Genomic DNA, 15970 nt, shown 5'->3' with positions numbered 1-15970 from the left:
CAATACAAATTAATTGTTTTATAATCTACTTAACGTTTTCATTGTATTATTTTATACTTTCCAAATCTGTTATACATTTTCCCGATGCGTTTTTTATGAGCACTCGTTTTGAGTCTTATTTTAAATACGTTCTCATTAAATATTCTTTTTCACACGAAAAAATGGAAGGTACAACATTAGGTATTATATAAATGATAACACAAATTTCGAGTTATCCGCTTATGCAATGATACTAATGTTTTCATAGCGAATTTATAAAAGTATTTGAAACAACTAAAATAAACTTAGTATCTAGTAGTTTTTTTAAAGGACAAAAGTGAGGAAATTAAATGTCATTATGGAGCTAATTCTTTGAAGTGTTTGACTTTAAAAGAAAACATTGCACCAGCGCAGTCGACCCACATTGATAAGGACAAGAAGCATCTATAAACACACGTGCTATGTACAAGAAAATTAATTGGTAATGTTTACACCGTACTGTATTAAATTAATTATTGTTACTTAGTGGTATATTAACATTGCAAATTTACCACTAAGCCACCAATTAGTTACAACAACTTAAAAATTTATATTAAGAAGGCCTTTTTAATTTAATATACGCGTGTGGTACCCCGAGGCAGAGTTCTAATTAACGTTTTCAGAGTACTGACGGATGTAAACGGTTCCTTCTTACTATAACTCTGCTGTCGGTACCTCTATTCCGTAATAGATGGATATTTAAAATTCTCAAAGAATAATTATATAGTACTGCGGTCACTTCAAAGACAAAGAACAGCAATAAAATAGAAATGAAATTTAAACGAAACGTATTGCGAAGTTGGTTAACTCGATTTTCGTCTCTACAAATTTGTCTTATTTAACATTTAACGTTAAATATGATATTTTAAAATTAAACCGACCTTTCATATGCCAATCAAAATCGCACATAGCCTTTTAATTTGAAATTGTACATAAAAATATGTTTTATTTAGTACACGAAATGTAATATTGAAATTTTAATGCCAAATAAATAGTAATAAAGCTGTTCAATTTAAAAGTATAAGTGATATTGCGGTTAAAATATGTTAAGTGTAAAATCTTCAAGATAAGAAATTAATATTAATGTTTTATGTATTCCTATTATATCTTTAAGGGACTTCATCAGTAACTTCAATATTTCATGTTGATATCATGCTGTAAGGACGATTTAAACGTCGACGATTTTTAAGTCGCTATAATAAAAAATCCTTTTCTGCCAGTTCGCATCCACGTACTTCAGCGGTATTCCAAGTAACGGTCGTTGCAAATTGTTTTATACTGATAGCTATCGAGACCGGTGTAGACCGCGAGCGGCTTAGATTACAAGCATGTAGGTACTTCGAAGTGCCGACCCGGGTAGAATCTCTAGTTTACATGGAATGCAATCCGTTGATGTCATGCGCGAAATCTAATTATGATGATTCATCTGCTTTTACCGCGATGCACCGATAAGCGATGTATCCTGCGTGTGTGATATCACGGCGAGTCCCTCAGCGCACTGAGTCCCACGTGTTACTGAAGTTATTGATGGCAACAGTGGGCGCATAATAACTGGTCCGGCTCAACGAAACGTTCAGTCACTGATTGCCCGCAACGCAGAGCGCGTGTCGTTGTCAATGCGAAGCCGGTATTGCGCGGGAGCTTATACGATAAACATTTTATTATCTAGTTTACAATAGTTCGATATAAACTGGACCTTTGATTGTGAGTTACAGTGTGTATCCTAAAGATTTGGATAGTCACAGTTCTAAAGACTGAAAGTGAAACTAAAATACCGCCGAGTGCAGGTGCAATGTTTACTTATTATGTCTTGTTTATTTTGTATTTGTTATTCCCATGATCATATTTGCGAATTAAAGTTACTCAGAATTCTCAATAGTACTAAATGTTGGGCCGGTGTTCATAGTTTAATATTAGGTAATTTCCCGACGGACGTTTGAGTTAGTGTCTTCAAAACATTTTGCTGAGTACTTAATAACGACTATGTATTGCTTGTATAACAAACGTGACACATTTTGTAAACATCGTTAGCGTTTAGTTAGCGTCCCCATACGATAACTGCGGGTTTACTGCGTCCAGGTTTAGAATAGCTCTAGCGTTAAGTAGGTTAGACCTGCCAATAACAATAATTATTGGGACACTGACGTAAAAATTGTATTTATGTGTTCAGTTATAAAAATAATTTTAATACAAATTTTCAAAATGAAACTTCCATTTTAAATAATAAGTCAACAAAATCGTACTTGTTAGCTACTTTTACATATGAATGTACAAAAATCTTTTATAATATGAAACTGTTTGATTTAAAAAATATATTTATCAATAAGAACTTTTGAGTAAATCAATTATGAGTAAAATAGTATCAAATCGGCAAAAGTGCAAAGACCAGAGGCAATAGAGGTGAAGGAAGAGTGTCGTTAACACACTGCAGTACCCACTGTGCTCTATTGATTAATAAAACGACTTTATTGCATAATGATATTGTTGTCGACTTGTTGAGTGGAATCTTCTCGTGTAGTTTTCGGGGATATAGGTACTATATATTTATGACTGCAGATATAAACAAATATATAAATTTGAAAAAGTTTCATTAAAAACTAAGTTTTCGCGTAAAAATTAAACTTAAAATTTATCTTTTCATTATTAGAAAAAAAAAAACTATTAGTGTATATTTTTTATTAAACCTTAGTATTAAAAATTCGTTATAGTTTATTAATAATTTTATCTCTAAAAAATCCGAATTTAAGAAAAATCAAAAAGTTTTAATTTTTCAATTTTGCTCATAAGAATATCTAAAAGTAATTTGTAAAGAAAAAATACGTAAAGCTTTTCTAAACGTTGAAAGAAATGAATAATTATTAAAAATGTATACGAGACGTTAAAAATTTTATTTTTGTTTATTTATAGGAAGAAAAAATCGGGCAATATGTTCTTAGGATAAGCATTTTATACAATTATAACACTGCTTTTTTATAAAATACATGAAGCGGTTGTCAACTTAACAACGAAAAGATAGTCAGACAGGCGTTACAAATTATAAAAGTGGCCCTACACAAAGCTCCGACAAGCCACGGTCTCTTCGTCTAGTTGCTCTATTTTTATTAAGCCTAAAAGCCTTTATAAATTTATACTTTTACCTTTTATGCCTTTATAAAGCGGTACAAGCAATAAAGAAACATATCGTTTTTAAGTTCCTGCGAAAGTATTTTATCTCATACAATGTAGAGTCAAAATTTATTCGATATATTTTACGTTTAATACCAGTTTTTTACCGTAATAGTGCCAATTACTGTACTTCGTAAAATATGTTTAATGTAAAAATTCATGAGACCCATTTTAACAGAACCCTATATTTATAGTGAGGTGCTTCGATTAAAAGTATACATTTGAAATATCCGGTATTAAATCTCTTCATTTGTTTATTATCTTTAATTAAATAAAATTACAACAAATATATAAGTCTTTCTATCACTTTTATATATGTTTGTTAAGTGTATTTAAATTTGTATTTTTATAAAAATCTATCATAGGTAAATAAATTGTGGTATGTTCATTCTACTAAATAATTAAAATGTTTAGTACCAAAACCTTCCCACAACGCTTATGAAAATTACTGTGTGTGAAGACTTCACAATGTTATGTCACGTGGAAAAAATATGACCAAGCACGTAAAAACGTAGAAATACAAAAACTGTAGTTGAAATTCATATTTTTGTAATGACCCTGATTTTTTGTATTATTTCGAACATATTTAATAAAGTTATAGCAAAAATTATTTATAAACCTGAAGAGAATCAAAATAGGAGAAAAATTTATTCTACATATGACAAGAAATCTAATGTAAAATTAACTTTGATAGGCTCAGTATTCAATTTATTCCCGGATAGTGAAAGTCGTAGCATATATATTAACGGTATTTCGAATATTCCTCGGACCCACCGATCGCCGTGACCCCTGATTTTGACCCTGTACACGGAAGAAGTTAATCGTGAACTAGGCCCGCACTCCTCTCCGACGTAACTATGAATTACGATGACATCGATACTGTTTCACATCCCTTTCCTACTGTAATGTATATAAGGTATATGTTAATATTTTATTTTAATAATCCTGCTATTAGAAAGTCCTCTCTAAAAAAAACGTGTGGCAAATGCGACTTATACATCAAATTATACGTACAAAAAAATTAAGAAAGAGCAACCCTTTTTCTCTAAGTAGTAAGATGTTTTGAATATGGTATGAGTAATTCGGGACCAATAAATGTCCACTATACATTCTGTGAAAAGGAATTTATACGAGCACGTAAATATTTTTATATAATATTACCACTGTATTCAAATTGTTGTGTAGATACTGCATTAAAACAATCTATACAAAATAAACCTTAATTCCTTCAATTCACATCCTTATTAAAGCAAGCAAGTTGAGTACACAAGTTAGATTTATTACGCTATAATATTAATTGTTTCAATGAATATAGAACATAGAACGTGGAGCAATCGTCCATAATATCTTCTTGACCCAATCTCGACAATTCCCAGAGGCCAAGTTCATGTACGAGTTAAGAGCGTAGACACGGAAACTATTTTTCAAATAGTATTCAAAGTAAACAAATTTCCTCTTATCGCGCCGAAATTTTAATGTCACGACGTAATAGATTACACGGTGATTTGTCTGTTTATATAGATAACGACAACGTGAGATGCAAGATACTGATTAAATATTAAAAAATTACCTATTTGAGTTTTATTATTTTTTTAATATTCACTTTTATAAAAATAATTTGAGTTTTAAGATACTAATTAAATTATTTAAGTTTTAGGTATTATTTTTATATTCTCACTAGAATTTTGTACTATTTAAAATTATCAAATATTTATAAGATTCTTGATAAATCTATAATATATATAAAAGCGAAAGGTCACTCACTCATCACGAAATCTCCGAAACTATAACACCTACAAACTTGAAATTTGGCAGGTAGGCTCCTTATAAGACGTAGGCATCCGCTAAGAACGGATTTTACAAAACTCGACCCCTAAGGGGGTAAAACGGGGGTTGGAAGTTTGTATGAAAGTCCTATGTTTTTGAAGTAAAAGACTTGAAATTTAAAATATATGCTCTATAAATGGTGAGGGAGTGTCCAAATAATGCATCGTAATATATATATAAGAGAGACTTGAAACTTAAAATGTATGCTCTATAGATAGTGAGAAGGTGTTCAAATAATGTATCTGTAGAAATTAACTCCCTTTTGGGGTTAAAATGGGTGATGGTAGGTTGACTCACTCATTACGAAATCTCCGAAACTGTAACAGCTACAAACTTGAAGTTTCGCAAGTAGGTTCCTTTTAGGGCGTAGACATCAGCTGAGAACGGATTTTACGAAACTCGACTCCTAAGGGGATAAAACGGGAGTTGGAAGTTTGTATGAAAGTCCTATGTTTTTGTCTATATATATATATAAAAGCGAAAGGTCACTCACTCATCACGAAATCTTCGAAAGTATAACATCTACAAACTTGAAATTTGGCAGATAGGTTCCTTATAGGTCGTAGACATTCGCTAAGAACGGATTTTACGAAATTCGACCCCTAAGGGGATAAAACGGGGGTTGGAAGTTTGTATGAAAGTCCTATGTTTTTGAAGTAAGAGACTTGAAACTTAAAATGTATGCTCTATAGATAATGAGAAGGTGTTCAAATAATGTATCTGTTGAAATCAACTCCCTTTTGGGGTTAAAACGAGTGATGGTAGGTTGACTGTAACAGCTACAAACTTGAAATTTGGCAAGTAGGTTCCTTCTAGAGCGAAAACATTCGCTGAGAACGGATTTTACGAAACTCGACCCCTAAGGAGGTAAAACGGTGGTTGAAAGTTTGTGTGAAAGTCCCATGTTTTTGAAGTAAGAGACTTGAAATTTAAAATGTATGTCTTATAGATAATGAGAAGGTGTCCAAATAATGTTTCTTTAGAAATCAACTCCCTTTTAGGGTTAAAACGGGTGATGTTGGGTTGACTCACTCATCGAGAAATCTCCGAAACTGTAACACCTACAAACTTGAAATTTGGCAGGTAGGCTCCTTATAAGACGTAGGCATCCGCTAAGAACGGATTTTACAAAACTCGACCCCTAAGGGGGTAAAACGGGGGTTGGAAGTTTGTATGAAAGTCATATGTTTTTGAAGTAAAAGACTTGAAATTTAAAATATATGCTCTATAAATGGTGAGGGAGTGTCCAAATAATGCATCGTAATATATATATATATATATATATATATATATATATATATATATATATATATATATATTACGAAATAATAATACGAAAAAAATTACGAAATTACGAAATAATTTATTACGAAATATATATATATATATATATATATATAAGAGAAAGAATATTTATAAAAGAGAAAGGTCACTGACTCACTCATCACGAGAACTCAAAAACCGCTGGATGGTCACACTGGACAAAGATGAAATTTGGCAGGGAGGTAGATCATAGTTAGTAAACGTCCGCTAAGAACGGATTTTGTGATTTTCCACCGCTAAGGGGTTTGATTGGGGTTGATACTTTGTATGAAACATATACAGCAGCTATAAGTTCGCCTGATAGGTTATTTATACTGCAGCCTAAAAATAAACTAAAAATGTGGTGTATAGAGAGGTTTTATAAAAATAACTATTAAATTAAAATTGTGTTTCTTAAAAAGTTTCAAGTGACTGAAATAAAAAAAATAATTTGCGTCAAACACTGATTTCAACGCGGGCGAAGCCGCGGGCACAGCTAGTTATATATAAAAAAAACACGTATGAAATGTAAACCAAATAGTTTTCATGCACTTAAATTGAAAATGTTTACTCTTCTTTATTATTGTATATTTTCTTAACACATTACACAACATAAGCAGGTTTGATAAGCTTTAATGGAAACAAATCGATTACATGCATTCTTTTCGAGAAATATGTAAAATCTATGGAGAAAGCGCGCATAAGTAGTCGAGATAGAGGAAAACATTTTACAAATTGAATGAGAGCCTAATAAAACTGTTATCTTAATTCAATGCTGCGGGCGACGTTTTTCAATTGAGCTCACAGTCATAAATGTGTAAAAACCGAGTGAGTCGGATATCGAAACGTATTATTAAGTAGACATTTTAATTATTATTTATTAAATATAAATCATTACAAAATTTATGACTGGCCTCATAAAAATAAACAGCAGACTATATTCTGTTGTGTAAGATTTTCTAGTTTTACATAACATTTTTTAATCGAAAGAATAGAATATCGAGTCCGCGTGAACACTGTAATCTTGTGTTTTAAAATATTGTAAGTACGCAGAAGACAGATAAGGATCGAGCGTCCACTTAAAGAACACATTAAAGTTCTGTTTGCAGAATATCTGGCGAAGGTGTATTGCTATTTTTAGATATTTAAAATTAATTACTGCTTTTCAATTTATGTTGTATATTTCAGTCAAAAATAAGCTTAAAATAACACAAGTTTTAACATTATGTTTCTGCTTCTCAAATCTATGATTACCGAAACATTTATATATTCAGCTGTGGATTATTTGTTCCAATCTTGAATTTTTTTTCTAGTAAATTAACTATAGACTGGAAAGCGTGTTTATTCAGGTTCATGTTGCTTTCTAAAACTTCGATAAGACCACACGACCAACAACGACAAACGGCTGCAATATTGAACTTTATTTAAAAGTATGTTTTCTGTCTTTAATAAAAATTAATACTTTAGGGAACAATAAATATATAAGTAGAATACATATTCTTTATTGCACTTAAAAGACACATACAAAAATATTAGTACAATGGTCTACGAACTTATCTCTAAAGAGATTTCTACCAGTTTACCCATAAATATAATATGGTATACAAATTTATTTTAAGTCTCTAATTTTTTTCCGCTTCTTTCATATGAACAAACACGAGGATAAAAATATACATAAAAATTAATAAAATAATAGATAAAAACTGAAAATAAATGATTAAAAATTAAATTGGATACGACGATTTCAAAGCGAGACTTTCACAATTAAATATACCAACAAGAGCCTAGTTCACTTCTAAATCGATCCCTATAATATTTTTTACGGCTACTAAAGGAAGCATTTACTATAATTTTATTAAAAGATAAGCAGAACATTTTAAATAATTGTAAATCACTGATAAATCCCTTTTTTTTTAACATCAATCACAATCTTTGAATTGAAATTATTGAAGTTGAAATTGATATGTGTTATAGAAACCAAGTATTAGCTAACATTACATGTACGTTTGATATGATAGAGGCAATATTTATGCGTGTACTTTGATATTACGCTGGTCTAGACTCAGCCGCAAGTGCGCACGACTCGCATTACTTTTCTGGAATGAAAACAATGGATTCATCGACACTTAGGTAACAGACCGACGTCTAACTTTCTGTTGCATCAAAATATACCATACCTACTAATTAAGTATTAAATAACACTCGTGGATTTTAATACGATATATTCTTGGGGAAAGATATATTATAGCTTAATATATTTTAATTAATCATTATAACAGTAAAGGCATAAACAATGGTATTATGATTGCATTTTGATACTATGTATATTTAAATGTCATTTACATTTCAAAGCAATACGACTATTCCTAAAAGGGAACTGGAGCGCGCACTTATGAGACATTGTTATTTAATCTTGGTTGCTTTAGATTACAAAATAACTCCTATTTATTATGACATACATTAAGTATTTTATATAATTTAATTTTTATTACAATTTTATATGAGAAATGCAAAAAAAACTATGTTTTATTTTAAAAAAAAAACAGATATTCAAACGGCATGTAACGCATCATTGCATTGAGCACAGCGAGCGTCTCTGATTACTTCAAACGCTCCAACTATCGTGGAGAATGCTAGCATTAAAAGCCATTTGTAACTCGAATTTTTCCCTGCGGTAAATCAAATGTTATCAAGCAATTTATAAAGATTTTTAAAATATATCGAATTCACATTCAGCCTGTACCATCACCCTGTTGGGTATAGGCCTCTTTCTCCGTATAGAAGGATTGGTGCTTAATCCACACGCCACTCTACTACGGGTTGGCGGATATGCTCCCTACTATGAATAACGATTGCTATCAGGTATTTATGATAATAACCGGGACATACGGCTTAACATACTCTTCGAAGCAAGGTGAGGAAACCCACAAGGACAGACATACAAACCGGAAAGAAATTTTGTACAAATACAAATATCCATCCCGAATCGGAATCGAACCCGCAAACCGTCGCTGTTTTAAGCAACTACTCGCAGAGTGGTTGTATGCGAATTTCTATTTAAAACATATAAGAGAAAATAAAATAAAACTACTAAACTGTAATGGCATTAAGCATTACGTTCTCACTTTTTAACCGGATTTTGAAAAATAAGTCAGTATTTTTATTAGTTGAATAGTGTTACTGACTAACAAAATTCTCTCTCCCTTTTTTTTAAATAAAATTTTATAATTACATTTCTATTTGTTACCTACTCATCGTGCGGGGCCATCTTTGGAATTTATCTTTAACCGACAATAGCAACCCACGCCAACCTACGATTTATTAATGAGAGATCAGCGGCTGGCGCCTATCCTTCTGCTATATCTTTATTGCTTGTTAAAACTGGGATATAATATAAAATTACTTGTTAAATTGAGATTTTATTTGCTTATTATACGTAAAAACTTTAAAAATAAAAATTATAGTAAAAAGCATGTATAAACAAGGTTCAATATAAAACACATGTATTTCTGTGTAAAGTTCAGTACTTCTTGTACAACCTTTGGCCGTCTGCAAACACGTAAGAAATATTCAGGTGTGTTATATCAAATATCGCTTATGATATAAAATATGAGTATTTATATTATGAGTACACATGAACTAGCGCCATAGCGTGTAGCTGGCGCCGCTTCGACGGTAACGGTAATACGAGAAGCCTAACTCGAGTTCACTCGAGACCATCTTGTGCTGCGCTAGTATGAGAGCTGCTAGACCGACGAAGGTGCTGAGGTGCACAATTAGACATAAAGCAAGATGCATTATTAATATAAATAACACAGAATGTGACGATGAGTAAGGTAACTTAACACTTCTTTATCTGAACCATGAAATTACATTTAGTATCATACGTTTATATTTTTATTTCGTGTACCTACGTATAAAAATTCAAATGTAACATGAATCCGACATTTATCCTGTAGTAAAATTAAAACATTAGTTCTAATTTTTGATAAAGCTAATTGGTTTTATCATTTATTTAAAATGTGGAATAAATTTAACGCAATAAAATCTAAAGCACTGTTTATGCAAATCAAAGAACTGAAATAAAGTTAAGAAAAAGTTATAATGACAAGGAAAAAAAATTCAATGGAAATTCTCAATAGTGCTGTTAAAAGTTTTGTGATTAAAGTATAACCAGGAGTTGAATCACGACCAAAATCATGCATATTTTAAGCTGAACGCATTGTGAAACGATTCTGCGCAGGAGCGCGTCACAGCTGCGTTTGCAATTAAATCATGCTTCACACAACTTTGTTGTTTACCTTTATTAACGCGATAATAACAGCACAAAAACATTACTGGTATACTGAAATAAAATTTCAATATTTTAGAATGAAAATTCGCTTAAATACACAGCTTATCTTTTTCAAAGTCCGCAAATACACAATTTATTTACGTATTATAAATACTACTATACTGATTATAATACTGATTATAATCAGTCTATCAAGGAAATGAAAATAATGTCAATTTGTCACTAAGTTCTCGTCAATAATGTTAAAGTTAGTCGTCATTAAATAGTCGGAAATTCTTATATTCGTTAAGCATCAGACACCTTTATTTTGTAATCACAATGAATCCGGGGCGTTACGACTCTTGCATTTTAATCTCCGCATTACGTTCATTTTATAATTTATTTTATAGCGGATTTTAAAAGATCAATTTTGTGACAAGTTACATTTCCTTTTTGGGTGCAAATCTTTTTAAAAATCCTGTCTTGGTAGTACTGGATCAATTAAGCAATTTATACCAATAAAACACTTATTGCACACTTTATAAGTTGTAGCTATTTTGTAACTTGTACATAGTATAATATATAAAGTATGAATGAGAATAAACAGGGCTTTACTTTAAACTACGAGGCTTTAAAGGTGGTTTTAAAAGAAACATAATATGTTTACTGCATTTTTGCATTTTTTTATTCTTAGAGACGTACACATGTAATGGTTATATAACGATCATGAATACTATCTAAATTACATCTATATTAGACCCCTATCACAGGTTTATGCCATTTTTTTAATAAAACGTAAACACCGTTTTATAATACAAAACATAATATTATGACTATTGAAATTTCGAAAACGTAGCTAAAAAATACTGATATCATTTCATAAAAAAATATTACATTGAATCCTCATTCTTTAGGGTAGGTAAGTTATGAGTGCAGTGTTTGCCAAATCGTCTGCGAAGTACAGAGCCAAGTGTATTTTTAATATGCCTCCATATTTTACGCTTATTTACCGCTGCATGCTGTGTTTACCGATATTGTGGGCTGTGATATCATATAATGGCCAGGTTCAGAAATTGATCCTTGCAACATATCAATAGTCATTTCTCGATATATTCGTTAAGGTTACATTCCTGGTTTAATATATCATAACAATTATTATTTAACTGTTTTTATTGTAAAACTTGAGAAAGATGCTTCAAATAAATTTTTGATCTATGAATTCTTTTGATTCCTGGTAGATATCGAACATATAGCTGCAGTCTCTTGTCTATATAGTGTACACTAATTACAACAGTTAATTTAGACTTGTGTTATAAATAACACAGTCATTCCAGAAATAAACATGACCGATGAAGATTTCAGGAAAGACGACACACTAAACGATAATGTTGACTGGGTCTCATAAATAAACAGTAGTCGGATTAAATGACGAACATTTTTTTCATTTAAGCTCGATTACTATACGCTTAATTAATAAACGAATTCGGAGTCGTTTCGTATCGACCCCGACGTATTTTTTACGACTTCTTTTCGCTTTTATTGCTCATCTTTATTTTGTAAATGTACAGTCATCCCATATGAAGCAACCTGTAATATATAGGTAACAATTACATAACATTCTGCGAATATAAAATAATGTAATTTTAAGAAAGCGGACGATATACAATTATGTTATGAGTTTATTTCACAAGTATTACGAAGAATCAAATAAAATGTTTTAATACATTTGTACGTTAGCGCACATTTTACTCAGTAAGCAAAAAAGAAAATGATTTCATAACATATTTATACGCAAAATCCCATTTATAGCCTTGTCAAAGGTAAAAAAAGTGTGGTCACTACATTCAAGTAGCATGATGTAATAATTACAGGTTGATTCCGAGATAAGCACAGTTCTTTACTTCGTACGTTTTTGCTACAACGTTCAAGGTCGAGATCGCTATTGCTATTGTTTACATAATTTCCCCTTTGCCAACATTTACATATTATAAATATGAGGAACACCCGGATTCCGATGAAAAACTAAACTTTATTTTATTAAATAATGCTATTGGTTATTCCATAAAATATGTTATAAACGTCATCCTATCCAAATGATATCTTGTGTAAACATCCTGTGAAAAACACAATTTATGTTGCTCCAGTCGGCCAAGGTTGAGCTCTGTTGATTTTTGGCATAGTATACTGATTACCTGCATTTTATAGGCTAGTTTACATTGAGCATTTAGCTTCGAATATTGTCTTTAAATATGGATGATTTATTTAACTTGAACACATTAATTTTATGGTCACAGTATTTCGAACTTTGTTTGTTGTTTTCTTTAAATATTTTTTAGATATTTCAAGGTTTAATTTATTATTTTCGAGTTTTAGTGTATTTAGTAAAATAAAATCAATACTTACAAGACTGTCAATGATAGCCACCATAATATTTTATATGCAACAATAATTAATTTACCCCTGATCACGAATAGATTGGACGATGTATGATTTAATATCTGGCACATCTTGGGAATGCACGTTTTAGAAAGATAAGCTAGTATTATTTTTCCCATTTGTTTATAGTACGCATAAAATTACTTTTATATTAGAAATGCCATTGTTATCAACGCGAAAGTACCTATGTCATGTAAATTTTATAGATACACCTATTCATATCATGTTGATAAAAACTGTTATAATACATATTATGACAATTTATATCGCCTTATCATTGTTTTAGTCCTATGAAATAATACAAGTAAGCTGTTACGGTTTCACTTAATATAAAACACAAGCATAAATATATTTAATTAAAAATGTAACAAATCTATTGATATTGAGGAAGACTATCCTACTACTGTTCAGCCAATTTACCATACACGTAATTAATATTCGTGTATCCGTTCAATTATATCGTAATGTTCTCGAGACGATAAACTTAACCATCAAAATTTATCAAGATACTTCGGAATTAACATATTATTATGTAATTGAATTTTTTTTGATGCTTTTAATATTGTTTCTTTAATAAAACATATAAAATGACCGTAACTTTTCGGCTTGTAGGTAGGTAGGTAGGTAGGTACTTGTACCAGTCGTAGGTAAAATAACTTTTCTCTATTATTTTTTAGCCTTTACTGATATAGATAGATATTTCTATCCTAATGCTAATTTTCAGAAATCTAATACTTTTTTCACGTTTGTTAGTAAGATTTACAAAAATATTTCGATATAGAAAATAATATAATCCCGCCATAGTAAAAAAGTATAAAAACTAAACATTAAGTCATATATAAGATGAGCCTACAACTTATACAATGACAAGTAAAGTGAAATTATAATAAAGCGCAGTGGACCTAATCGTCCACTTGATTAACCTTGACCTTAGTACTGAACCAAAAATTCATGCAAGTGTTCAATACAGAACAACGACCGTTGGCACTCTTCCAAAACTTTCTAAAAACGGGTTAGCTGCAATGTTTCGATTTAACACAACTATCTAAGTGTTGGACAATTCGATGAGCCATGGTCCGTGAGAAGATGCAGTAAGCGATTTTAAAACCTCGCCCAAATAAACAGCGTCTGCTAATTATGAAGATGATTTATGTTCTCGGCGTAATTGTTAAATTAAAAACGATTTATATTTTTCATAAGTCGTTAATAATAAACTTGACGATGTTTTCTTTTACAAAAATAACTCATAAGTAATCAAACGTTAAGCCTCTTGTTTACTTAGAAATTGGCAGTTTTTCAAACAAGTTTTTAATATAAGTATCTTTAATCATAGTTTAAAACATAATATAGTTCTTAATATAAGTATCTTTAATCATAGTTTAAAACATAATACAAAGCAACAGCAACAAAAAAGTCTAAAAGTCGTTTTTAGATTTTAATTAGCACGTCAATATTACGTCAGATGTAATATAAGACGAAATACTGACGTGCTAATCGAAGCCAACGAGACTGTTTTGGGTATTGCTTTAACAGATTCTTGTCTAACACGTTTTTTAAACAAATATTTTCAATCGATAACAATATGATCGTGACCAAGTGGCTTGTCACGTTTTATCAAACATAAATAGATATATTATGTAAAACCTACTCTGTTGTATATCTTGATAAGTTTTAAAAAAGAAATGCACTTCATATTTGAAGCACATATATTTATCTTCTTTATCAAGTATTGATACAGTAATCAAAAGATAACAAATTATGCCTCAAATGCATTCATATTATTTATAAGTATTTTTAACAAGAAATAAATTTATGACCACTTACCTTTTAATTTTAATATAAACTGTGTTTATATTGTAGACCAGATTTTATCTTAAAAGCTTGCGATCCTATTCGATGCAATCTAATTGTAACTGACTTTAAATAACCTGCATAATGAATGCAAAGAAGATGTAGTGAAAGAGACGGCAAAGTCTACAACTTTATGTACCTACGTCATTCTGAATGTAACTTACACGTCATGCGAGTTAAAATATAGAACAATATTTATAGAAATTTATATTGCAATCTTTCAATGATTCGTAAATTAAAAATAATAATTAATTCATTGAGCATCAAATGACGCGTCACAACTTACTACTGCACTATAATTAGACCACGACTCAGATTGCTTATACGCACCGTTACTGCATACTTGGCCCATATATTTCAATGAATATGCGTATTATTATTATCACTTCAAAAAGCAATGCGCTTACCGGTGATATTAGTAGTTATAGACCATAAAACTATCAACATCTATTTTAATGTTTTATATTAGTTTCTTTATGGAAGTTTTATCAGCATCTAATTACACACACGTAAAAGGAAACTGCTTTTTACATTTTTTCTTCTTATGTACTCTATGAAATATATCTGAAAAAGCAATTTTAAATTAATACAGACATTCGGAATTTATTTTTATATTCAGACTTTATACTTTTTAAAGACTTTGGTTATGTTTTGCATCTTTTCAAGTTTATAATAAAACATAGGTACAAGATAAAAGGCGCAAGAATGCGGTTCCAGCCATGAATCAATAGAAGTCGTTCGAGTGAACGCGACAGTTTTATGACGTGAACTGTTTAAGTTTATGTCTTATTTAATAACCATTAACGTCATAAAGTCTTCTTATGTAATATGTGGATTCGTAATTTTTCTTTAATGTAGGTAAATTCAAACTACAGAACTAGATTTGTTTGTCTTACTTTGAGTATAGATGCACATACTAACTACACTTGATTTATGCAACGATCTAAACGTGTTACTAACAAATTTGTAATATATTTATAAATAAAATTGTTATCGAAACTTCTCTAAAATAAATAATATTTCGACCTTATAAAAACCGTCTTAAAATAGTTCAGAACAGTATCATAGTTTACGCTAATATGTCCATACGTAATACGC

At 30.5% G+C, this 15970-nt stretch overlaps 2 protein-coding genes across 2 annotated transcripts in view; one reads left to right on the top strand and one right to left on the bottom strand.

Annotated features, from left to right (window-relative positions):
- LOC123654550 (synapsin) overlaps nucleotides 1-15970 on the bottom strand; it is a 68140-nt gene that overhangs the window by 14838 nt on the left and 37332 nt on the right. The gene's annotated exons all lie outside the window — the stretch shown is intronic.
- The window catches only part of LOC123654317 (tissue inhibitor of metalloproteinase), a 40130-nt gene continuing 25636 nt past the window's right edge, over nucleotides 1477-15970 (top strand). The window contains exon 1 of the mRNA XM_045590228.1: nucleotides 1477-1805. The gene's annotated coding sequence lies outside the window, so the exon portion shown is untranslated. The remainder of the gene's footprint in view (nucleotides 1806-15970) is intronic.

Source organism: Melitaea cinxia, chromosome 6 (genome assembly GCF_905220565.1).
Source record: "Melitaea cinxia chromosome 6, ilMelCinx1.1, whole genome shotgun sequence".
Taxonomy (NCBI): Eukaryota; Metazoa; Arthropoda; class Insecta; order Lepidoptera; family Nymphalidae; genus Melitaea; species Melitaea cinxia.
This window is presented reverse-complemented; position numbering and strand designations above follow the sequence as displayed.